This window comes from Pleurodeles waltl, chromosome 1_1 (assembly GCF_031143425.1).
Source record: "Pleurodeles waltl isolate 20211129_DDA chromosome 1_1, aPleWal1.hap1.20221129, whole genome shotgun sequence".
In the NCBI taxonomy this organism is placed as follows: Eukaryota; Metazoa; Chordata; class Amphibia; order Caudata; family Salamandridae; genus Pleurodeles; species Pleurodeles waltl.
Window position 1 is genome coordinate 124,216,160 of NC_090436.1, and position 12,299 is coordinate 124,228,458.

Below are 12,299 nucleotides of genomic sequence, written 5' to 3' on the forward strand. Positions count from 1 at the left end.
GTGCAGAAGACCGCCAATACACCGCAGCAGCTGCGGAATTCCGGCACAGCAATTATGACCCACAGTTCTGAATCCGCCAAAATCTAGACACCCACACAAGTCCACCACACCAAAGGCCAGTGATAAACTGGCGAAAACCAAACCTCCACCGTCACGCCAACAGAAATACGCCCACACTATCACGACACACGAATCCACGTGGCGGTCTTTCAACCGCGGTATTCCATTGGCGGTACATACCTCTGCGCTCAAAATACACACACATTTACAAAACACAACCACATTAGACTCTTCAAAATACACACACCTGATACACATACACACACCACTCCCACACACCCAATACAATATAAAACACCCACCCACAAACCCTTACGACAACAATTCACGAACGAAAGCCAGAGAGAGACAGCACCAGCAAGAACAACAGCATCCACAGGCACACAATACCATCACCCACAGAACTTCCATGCACCTCACACAACACCCCACTCCATATCAGCACACTTATCACCCCACACTCCACCCCACACATCACCCTACACCACCCCATGGCACGGCAAAGACACCCCAGGTTCTCGGAGGAGGAGCTCAGGGTCATGGTGGAGGAAATCGTCCGGGTAGAGCCCCAGCTATTCGGATCACAGATGCAGCACACCTCCATTGCAAGGAAGATGGAGCTATGACAAAGAATAGTGGACAGGGTCAACGCAGTGGGACAGCACCCAAGAAATTGGGAGGACATCAGGAAGAGGTGGAACGACCTACGGGGGAAGGTGTGTTCCGTGGTCTCAAGACACCACCTGCCGGTTCAGCAGACTAGCGGTGGACCCCCACCTCCTCCCCCACAACTAACAACATGGGAGGAGCAGGTCTTGGCGATTCTGCATCCTGAGGGCCTCGCAGGAGTAGGTGGAGGAATGGACTCTGGTAAGACAAATCTTAACTATTACATCCCCCACCCTACCTGCATGCCAGCACATACCCCCACCCTCACCCCCATCACTCCCACTCCTCACAAATGTCCCAATATCACAAACCACACATCCTAACCCCAAGCCCTGCATCCAACAACAAAGCATGGACACCCATCACTAAAGCATGCCCACTGAACATACCCATACACCCCCCTAAGCCATCATCACACCATGTCCCAAACAGGAATGCAAGCACTGGGGTACACGGTCACCCCCCCATTGCACACCATGACACACACAGATGTAATAAACATCCTTTTATACCCCTGCAGGACCCCCACCCAACGTCACTGGACAGGAGGGTCCACACATGTCCACACCACCAAAAGAAGAAGCCCACAGTGATGACAGCACCTCTGTCCAACAGGATCTAGATGACCAGCCCGCCCCATCTGGGACCTCTGGACAGTCGGTTCCCTTCACACAGTCACAGGCCACTACAGAGCTTCCCCCCTCTGGAAACACCAGCACAGCACCCACCCAGCGGGCCCATACCTCCGTCCCCAGGACACGTCAATCAGCTGTGTGTCCACCACTACACGAAACCCAGGCTAACCCACTACCCCAACAACAACAGGGACCTGGGGACAGTGGTAGTGGGCACACGGTCCAGGGGACGGAGGCCCAGGAACACAGGGGAACTGGGAGGGCTGCTGTGCGACAGGGGGCGGACAGGCCAAGGGAACCCACTGTCCACAGGGCCCTCTCCTCCATCATGGGAGCCTACCACCACTCCCAGGAGACGATGGCAACGTTACTGGCCAAGTTTCAGGAGACCCAGCGCCTGCAGGAGGAACTGTATATGGGCTTCAGGGAGGAACTCAGAACCATCAACTCCACCCTGGGCAACATCGTAGGGGTGCTGAAGGAAGTACTCAACACCAAGAGGGACAATGTGGCACTACAAGGGGCCCCTGACACTAGCATGGACGATGAACTGCCCACCACCTCCGCCGGCGCTAGTGGACAGGAGGCACCGCCACAGGACCACAACACCAGCACCCCACCCCCTGCAGAGGGAGAACCACCTCGCAAACGCTCCCTGAGATCCAGGACAAAGACAGAGCATGATGCCAAGACCCCGCCAAGAAATGAGACCACCCTGATTGTCATCCTACTGTCCCACTTTGTCACCCTGTCCATACTTAAACTGCCCCAGCTCCACTTCCTATGCCCTTTTGGACAATGCACCTTTGAGACTAATAGACTGGACTCTGCCATGGACATTCCTCCACCATCACCCCTCACCATTTTACTACCCCCTCCAATATTGAGCACTTAAATAAACACACTTAAAGCACAAAACAATCTGTAGTCTGTCTGTGATTTCGAAATAGTGTATTAGCAATTACAGTGGCAAAATGTTCATTCAAATGTAATGTCCTCATACCTATGTCACACAGCTCTAGTCCAAGAGTGGGACCCACATCTGTGAAATCGTAAGGGAAAGTGACAACTCAGTTACCATTCACTGGGTGAAAACGACAGACAGTAGAGAGGCAGTAGTGTTTAAGTACATGTAGTAGGCAGGTCTGTACTCTTACCTGTGTCTCACTGGAAATATTGCTGGATCACTGAGTACCTGTTGTTCATGTCTTCTTCCTCTGCTTCCTCGTCTTCACTGTCCACAGGCTCCACAGCTGCCACAACACCACCATCTGGACCATCCTCCTGCAGAAAAGGCACCTGTCATCGCAAAGCCAAGTTGTGAAGCATACAGCAGGCCACGATGATCTGGCACACCTTTTTTGGTGAGTAGAATAGAGATCCACCTATCATATGGAGGCACCGGAACCTGGCCTTCAGGAGGCCGAAGGTCCGCTCGATCACCCTCCTAGTTCACCCATGGGCCTCATTGTAGCGTTCCTCTGCCCTTGTCCTGGGATTCCTCACTGGGGTCAGTAGCCATGACAGGTTGGGGTAACGAGAGTCACCTGCAAATGGCGAGGGACAACTGTTGGACACACACTAACTTGTAGGGATATCCCCAGACCCAGACAACCATTCCCACTGACTAGCTTCTAGGTGCTCACCTAATAGCCACACACGGTGCCTCTGGAGTTGACCCATCACATAAGGGATGCTGCTATTCCACAGGATGTAGGCGTCATGCACTGAGCCACGGAACATGGCTTTCACATGGAAGATGTACTGGTCTGCCAAACATACCATCTGTACATTTATCGAATGATAACTCTTCTGGTTTCTGTACACCTGTTCACTCCTGTGGGGGGGACCAATGCCACATGGGTCCCATCAATGGCACCTATAATGTTGGGGATATGTCCCAGGGCATAGAAATCACCTTTCACTGTAGGCGAATCCTCCACCTGAAGGAAAACGATGTAGCTCCGCATGTATTTCAGAAGGGCAGACAACACTCTGGACAACACGTTGGAAAACATAGGCTGGGACATCCCTGATGCTATGACCCACTTGCAAGGAAATGGAGCACTGACAGCACCTGCACTTGAGGGGGGATTCCTGTGGGATGGCGGATAGCTGACATCAGGTCTGGCTCCAACTGGGTACACAGTTCCTGGATTGTGGCACGGTCAAGCCTGTATGTGATAATCACATGTCTTTCCTCCATTGTCGACAGGTCCACCAACGGTCGGTACACCGGAGGATGCCGCCATCTCCTCACGTGTCCCAGTGGACGGTGCCTATGAAGGACAACAGCGAGCACAGTGTCAAACAACTCAGAGGTACGTACACACAGTTTACACAGAACACCATTCATACACAAAAAGGGGCCTGTATGTGTGCTGAGTCTAGGCCTAGGTATGTGTGACGCAGTTGAAAATGAAGCCATGTGGGCCCCTGAAATAGCGGCTGCCTGACCTTTAAACTGGTACAATGGGATGTGAGGTAACTGCGCTGGCGTTGTACACCGTCGCGGTAGGCGGTTGAAGACCGCTGCGCAATGCTGCATTGGTTAACATTGGACCCTATGGGTCCCAGGAGCCAATGACGATGTACGCGGGCGGTGACGATACGCACCGCCGCGGACGTGACCGCCATTTTCTATCTGTTCAATCACTTGATACCTGATCTTCGACAGGAGAGGACCTACACTGCAAGTGCTGCTGTGACCTCGGTCTGGAAGAGACAATGGCTCGAGTGTCTGGGGAAAGGGCCCCTGCCTTCACATCGGAGGAGTTGGAGGAACTGGTGGATGGGGTCCTCCCCCAGTACACATTACTCTACAATCCTCCAGACAAACAGGTACGTGCACTGGGAGCATGATGTATGGGCTATGCCTGTGTGGAGAGGGCTGGATGTAAGAAGAAAGGGGGAAGAGTGTGCCATGCATGAAACGACGGTGAATGCATGTGCCACATGGCAAGGGTAGAGATGGGGGCCTATCACTTTGACGGTGCAGTTGGTATTAACTTTCTCTTCCCCCTGTACAATTCATGTAGGTCAGCGCCCACCAGAAAAAAGATATTTGGCGTGCCATCGCCAAGGACGTCTGGACCCTCGGGGTCTACCACAGATGGAGCACCCACTGCCAGGAAAGATGGGAGGACATTCGCCGCTGGAGCAAGAAGACGGCGGAGGCTCAGCTGGGGATGGCCTCCCAACGTGGGAGGGGTGCCCGTCGCACCATGACCCCCCTGATGTTCAGGATCCTGGCGGTGGCCTACCCGGAGTTGGATGGGCGCTTGAGGGCATCACAGCAGCAACAAGGGGGTGAGTACACTCTCATTCTGCTGCCTTTGCGCGCAGTGGAGGGGTCTGGGTGGGGGAGGTGGGCTGTGGGTTTCCCTAGGCCAGGGCGAGTTCTGTCGGCAAGGTCCCTCCGTAAGGCAGGCCATGTGGCACCCCACCCCACCTCTGTAGAGTGCCAAGTACACATAGTCATGCCCCTGTGACATCTATGTGTGCAGATGTCATCAATAGCCTTGTAGGCCATTTCCAGGGAATTGAACAGTGGAGCCCAAGAGCGTGGCGCAGTGCAGGGGGCTTCTGTGTCTGTCGTGTCTGCCAACGGTAGCGATAATGCATGCGCTCAACATGTCTTTCTTCTGTCGTCCCCCCCTTTTTGTGGTCTCCCTGTTCTTGTGTGCATTAGCATCATCAGGCGGAGGAGCAGTGGCACCGGAGCACCAGGGGGCTGCATCCCACATGGCCATGGAGGGCCACACTACGGACTCGGACTTCACCAGTGGGACGGAGGGCGAGGGGAGCTCCACGGCGGGGACAGGAGCTGATACCAGTGACACGGACTCGTCCTCTGATGGGAGCTCCCTGGTGGTGGCGTCAACATCTGTGCCACCCCCATCTACAGGTACAGCCGCCACCACCCCTTCCAGCACCGCCCTCCCAGCAGCCCCTCAGCCTTTGCCCCGTGCCCGCTCACCCGGGAGGGTGGGCATCACCTTCGCCCCAGGCACCTCAGGCCCTGCCCCAGTCACCCCAGCTGCCCTCACTGAGGAGGCCATTGACCTCCTCAGGTCCCTCACTGTTGGGTAGTCTACCATTTTGAATGCCATCCAGGGTGTAGAAAGGCAGTTGCAACAAACCAATGCATTCCTGGAGGGCATTCATTCTGGTCAGTCGGCACTTCAGCGAGCTTTCCAGACTCTGGCCTCAGCACTGATGGCAGCCATTGTCCCTGTCTCTAGCCTCCCCCCTCCAACTTCCTCCACCCAGACCCAATCCCCTCTACCTCAGCCTATCCCAAGCACACCTACAGACCAGCATGCACACACGTCAACACACAAGGGAAGCTCAGGCAAACATAAGCACCTCACATCCCACAGGCATTCACGCAAGCATCACACACATGCAGACACACCAACATCCACTGCCTCCACTGTGTCCCCCTCCTCCTCGTCTCCCTCCTCCCTCCCTGTCTCGTCTACACTCACACCTGCATGCACTACCTCTACAGCCATTACTGCCATCACCAGCACACCCACCACCACACCCCGCTCACGTGCAGTCACCACCCCCATTACCATTCTCACGTCCCCTGTGTCCTCTCCCAGTGTGTCTGTGACGCCCCCTCCCAAGATACACAAACGCAGGCACACACCCACCCAACAGCCATCCACCTCACAACAGCCTCCAGCGCATGCACCTTCACCCAAAGTCAGCAAACTAACACCTCCTACAACCACCACCTCTTCCTCCACTCCCAAACCCCCTCCAGCTACCCTTCCCAGTGTGTAAAAAAAACTTTTCCTGTCCAACCTTGACCTCTTTCCCACACCTCCCCCACCCCGTCCGTCTCATAGGTACCCAACTAGCACCTCAGGCACAACATCTCCGGGACCAGTGATGCCTGTAGTCACCGGAATCTGGAGTGCACCGGCCACCAGGGCAGCCAGTGTGGCACGGAGCCACAGCACAGACAGTCCCCCACCTGTGAAGCATCAGAAGTTGGCAAGTGCCCGGCGGGAGAGGGGGAAGACTCCAGCCACCAAAGTCGCTCCCAGGGGTCCCGGTGGGAGTGTGGAGTCAGCTGTGACACCTTCCAATGTGGGGAAGGGCCACAAGAAACCCGGCAAGTCTGGGAAGAGCAGCACGGCGGAGAAGAAAACCATCAACCCCGCTGCCGAGGAGGCCACCTCCACCACCAGCCCAGCTGCCCAGGACAGGACCCCCAGCACAAGCCCACCTGCCCAGGACAGGACCGCCAGCACAAGCCCCGCTGCCCAGGACAGGACCACCAGCACCAGCCCACCTGCCCAGGACAAGACCGCCAGCACCAGCCCAGCTGCCCAGGACAGGACCGCCAGCACAAGCCCAACTGCACAGGACAGGACCGCCAGCACAAGCTCAGCTGCCCAGGAGGCCAGCACCAGCACCAGCCCAGCTGCCCAGGACAGGACTGCCAGCACAAGCCCAGCTGCCCAGGAGGCCACCGCCAGCACAAGCCCAGCTGCCCAGGACAGGACCGCCAGCACAAGCCCACCTGCCCAGGACTGGACCGCCAGCACCAGCCCTCCTGCCCAGGACAGGACTGCCAGCACCAGCCCACCTGCCCAGGACAGGACCGCCAGCACAAGCCCAGCTGCCCAGGAGGCCACCGCCAGCACCAGCCCAGCTGCCCAGGACAGGACCGCCAGCACAAGCCCACCTGCCCAGGACAGGACCGCCAGCACAAGCCCCGCTGGGCCATGAAGGACCGCCAGCAAAAGCCCTGCTGGGCCATGAAGGATTGCCAGCAAAAGCCCCGCTGGGCCAAGAAGGACTGCCAGCAGCTGAGTCCCTGCAATGGAGACCGCCGCCTCAAGCACCGCTGAACAGGGCACCGCCGTCTCAAGCACCGCTGAACAGGGCACCGCCGTCTCAAGCACTGTTGAACAGGGCACCGCCGTCTCAAGCACCGCTGAACAGGGCACCGCCGTCTCAAGCACCGCTGGCCCATGAGCGGCAAGGGCACTGACGCTACTGAGTCACGGGGTGAATGAAGCACTCTGGGCACCATGTCCCCTCCAGAACCAGTAGAGAGATCCATTCACTACCTCTGTCCTTAGCAGGATGAAGCACTCTGGGCACCATGCACCCTCCAGAACCAGTGGAGAGATCCATCCACTACCTCTGTCCTTAGCAGGATGAAGCACTCTGGGCACCATGCCCCCTCCAGAACCAGTGGAGAGATCCATCCACTCCCTCTGTCCTTAGCAGGATGAAGCACTCTGGGAACCATGCCCCCTCCAGAACTAGTGGAGACTGTCGTCCACTACCTCTGTCCTTAGCAGGATGAAGCACTCTGGGCACCATGCCCCCTCCAGAACCAGTGGAGAGATCCATCCACTACCTCTGTCCTTAGCAGGATGAAGCACTCTGGGCACAAGGCCCCCTCCAGAACCAGTGGAGACTGTCATCCACTTGAGAGACTGTGGCTTTGCACTCCCCAGGATGGAACAGTGGGCAAACCACCCACTGTAGAGACTTGAGAGACTGTGGCTTTGCACTCCCCAGGATGGAACAGTGGGCAAACCACCCACTTGGGAGACTTGAGAGACTGTGGCTTTGCACTCCCCAGGATGGAACAGTGGGCAAACCACCCACTGTATAGACTTGAGAGACTGTGACTTTGCACTCCCCAGGATGGAACAGTGGGCAACCCACCCACTGTAGAGACTTGAGAGACTGTGGCTTTGCACTCCCCAGGATCGAACAGTGGTCAAACCACCCACTTGGGAGACTTGAGAGACTGTGGCTTTGCACTCCCCAGGATGGAACAGTGGGCAAACCACCCACTTGGGAGACTTGAGAGACTGTGGCTTTGCACTCCCCAGGATGTAACAGTGGGCAACCCACCCACTGTATAGACTTGGGAGACTGTGGCTTTGTACTCCCCAGGAGGGAACAGTGGGCAACCCACCCACTGTATAGACTTGAGAGACTGTGGCTTTGCACTCCCCAGGATGAAACAGTGGGCAAACCACCCACTGTAGAGACTTGAGAGACTGTGGCTTTGCACTCCCCAGGATGGAACAGTGGGCATGTGGCCCACTCGTGGATTTGGCGTCGTGCACTCAAGCGGCTGAGGTGCCCCCCCTTTCCCTCCCCCTGAGGTGCCTGTTAACTTGCTCTCTGATGCCCCTGCAGTGTTCTCTCCGGCATGGTCGGGGATCTTGTGTGGGCCTCGCCCATACCTTGTGGTCCCAGTGTTCCACGGAATTAATTAGAGTACTACCTGGACTACTATGCTTGGTATATATTTTGTACATAGTGTGTATATATATTTCTGCCTACTTGCTTTTAATATATTACAATGGTTACACTCATTTTCTATTGTCTTTGCATTCTTCCGGAGGGTTTGGGGGGTGTAACTGTGATGTATTGATATGGATTAGTGTGTGTGTTGTAGTGGGTGGGGGTGTTGCGTGCTGTGTGTGTGTGTCACTCTCTTTTCCCTCCCCCCTCCCCTGTGTCGTAGGTGCAGTACTCACCGTGGTCTTCACCGCCGGCGTTCGTGCTCCTGGTAGAGGAGCAGGAAGACTATTGCAGGTAGAATTTGGAGTTCCGGCTCCATGGTGTCCACGTTCCTCGTGGGGTGTGTAGAGGTGAGCATTTTTCCTTCCGAATTCCTGTTTCCGCCGTGTTTTTATCCGCGGTGAATCCGCCCCGGAAAAGGTGGCGGATTGGCCTGTCCTAATTGTATGGGCGGTACCTTGTCCTCCGCCTGTCTGTTGGCGGTGACCGCCATGCTGTTTGTTTGTACCGCCATGGCGGTCGGAGTGTTAAAGTGGCTGTCTTTGTTTGCGGTTTCCGCCACAGTCGTAATAGAAAATTGTTTTCCGCTGGCCTGTTGGTGGTCTTACCGCCACTTTATCATCGTCCGCCAGGGTTGTAATGACCACCTTTGTCTTCTATTTCAGTTTCTGTGCCAACTTCTTCCTATATGGTCAGAGGACTTTGTGCAGAGAAGGGCGAACCCCTTGCACTAGTAGGCCTTGCTGAGGCTTACTTTGACAAATTGGCGCCCGAACAGGGACTCATCGGCGACTCGGACGCCCCGACGGATTGGTCGCGATGAAGGATTGGGATCTCGCTGCAGACGATCAATGCCTGAGGAGACCCGAGTCTTGGCAACCACTGCGTTTTTCCCTTCTTTCTGATTTGACCATCTAGGTGGTGCCGGTCCTCAACTGGGATCCTTTTTGGTCATTCGTCATGCAGTGACCATTTGGTCGATTTTAGAACTTGGCAGTTGGAACCTGGACGCCCTGTGATTGGTAAGAGCCGTTTTACGGCCCTTGCTGTGGGTTTTGATGCCTTTGTTTGGTAATGAAGTTTAGCACCACTTACTGTGGCTCTCGTGTTTTGGGTGACTCGTCAATTTGTGTCCTTTGAATTTATATATTAATTGCAATTTATATAGGCAGATAATGAGGAGAAGTTTCTCCAATTAAATTTTGATTTGAACTGCACCTTCAGTGCTACTTTGATTATAATATTGAATATTCTGCACTATTTTTGGCATGCCTGTTTTAGTGCACTTCGTAGGATGTGTTGCTTTTGTAATGGTACCAATTTGAGACTGGAAGAATCGCAACCGGCACCCCCAGAGGGGATGCCCAATAGAGATATGTATGTTAAACATGGTCTTTCTTCTATAATGTACTGCACATTATGTAATAAATACACTTCTGCGGAACCTGAGTTATGTTGGCCTATGCATGGGTCATTTGATTTGCGAAAGATTGAGTATGTGGAACAATGTATGTGTAAGCGAAGGTCTAGGCAAGATATGTTTGACTGTGTAAGAATGTGGGAGAAAGAAGTGCGTGGACGAGTGAAGCATGAGCAAGCCTTGCTTGAGAAAGAGCAGCGGAAGAATGTATATGTGAAAGCATTGGATATGAGAAAGAAAGAAATAAATGTCTTAAAGGAGCTAGAAGAAAAAGAACGTAAATTACAGGTAACTGGCCAATACACTGTTAGGCAACCTCTCTATCCTATCCTTAATAAACCACACAATGATTTTTTGTTACAAGATTGCCCTCCACCTCCGTATATCGTTCCTTCTGCCCCTCATGAGTTAGCTGAGGTCTCCGGTTCGGAGCAACAGAAGATACGAGTCAGACGCTCTATGTTGCCTGCTGACCGTGCGTCTGAGCTTAGATCTATTGCTCGTAAAACAATTTGTAGCACTGTCTCTGCTTCTGAACTTTTAGACACATGAAAGGGTGGATGGAAAAGGAGCAGCTATATTTTACCGAGGCATTTGGCACAGAAGTTATTGAACTATTTCGGAAATATTCTGATGAGTTAGAGCCCGATGATGTAGCAGCTGATCATAAGCAAATGCGTGATGGTCTTTTTGTTTTCTCACAGGTGGCTGATGCAATCAGGCGTTTGGTGAAATTATGTGTTGTGGCAGTTCGTTTGCAAGAGCAGAAAAGGGCTGTGGATGTAGTTGCACGGACATCTCAGACTGGCGGGGTGCAAGCTTCCATCTTCGGAACAGATAAGACTATGATAGTTCACGCGAAACCGATGCGGGAGGCCGTGCCTTTGTATATTCCTCCTAAAGGATTGGGTACAAGTGATGATAAAACTTCTGTTGATGCTAAGGGTTATTTTATTTATAATTGGGTGTATACTCCTTGGAATAGGGCAGATGTAATGGCACTTAAAACAGCATTACCTGACCCGTGGAAAATTCCAGCCGCCTTTTATGAGGAAGTTGAGGGAGCAATTAATTCTTGTACTATGACTTTGGCTAACATTGATTTATTTTTCGGATTGATATTACCACCAGATATGTGGAGAACTCTTCGTAAAGTTGATGATCGTGTAGTTTTTGGGGCATCATGGAAAGAATTAGAACAGATGGACGGGGATAGGGAACCTGCGAAAAAGCCATATCAGTTGATTCTAGATCTTCCCGCAGCCATATTAGTTAAGTTAAAAACGATTGTTCCCCCTAAAAAGATAGATTGGACTGTTTTAGCGTCTTGTAAGCAAAAGGCAGATGAATAGGTCTTTGATTTCTTTACATGCTTTGAAGAAGCATTTCATGATTTTAGCAGCCAGTTATTGTCAGATGATAAGGGCAGACATTCGTTTGTCGATAAATATGTTGCAAATCTGTTACCAGGAATAGCTAGTCATCTAAAAGCTAGTGAAAGTTCATGAACTACCTCTACTCCGGTTTCTCTTTTGACCATGGCTCAGTATTATGAACGTCAGGAATTAGAAGCAAAAGCTAGCAAGGATAAAAAGATTAAAGAATTAAAGACCAAGGTTATGTTGGCTCAAGCTTGTGGTCCGCCTTTTAGAGGTAGTGATAGAGGTGGACGTGGATCTAATGGTTCTTCTTACATTCATTCGAATTTGTCTGTTGATCAGTGTGCCTATTGTAAGAAATTTGGGCATTGGGCTGCCGATTGTCCAGCACTACGTGTTCAGCAGTGTTCACGTGGTTTGGGGACAAATGAGAAATCGCTCAGGATATTCAGGGCCTAGAAGAAGCACAAATGATCATGCTAGGGTTGATGCTAATGTACGAGGGCAGGATGGGTTTCACACTTTTGATAGACGGAACCAATACCAGATGTCTAACTATGTGCAGCCTAATTTCCAAGATTCTGCTTATGCATAGGATTGCCTAGAATGGGGTAAAGAATCAGTTGAAGTTCCAGTAGATCAGAGGGGTCCCTATGTTACAGCACATGTTTTGGGTTCTACTGATCAGTTTCTGGTTGATACAGATGGAACTCCTTCCCCTAGCCCATTGTCACAACCACTTGCATTCCATGTTGATAAATGTACTGCTCCATGTCCGTATTTGCTTTCTCCAAATACACCAGACAATATTGTGGGTCTTGATATGCTCAAGTATTTCAGGGC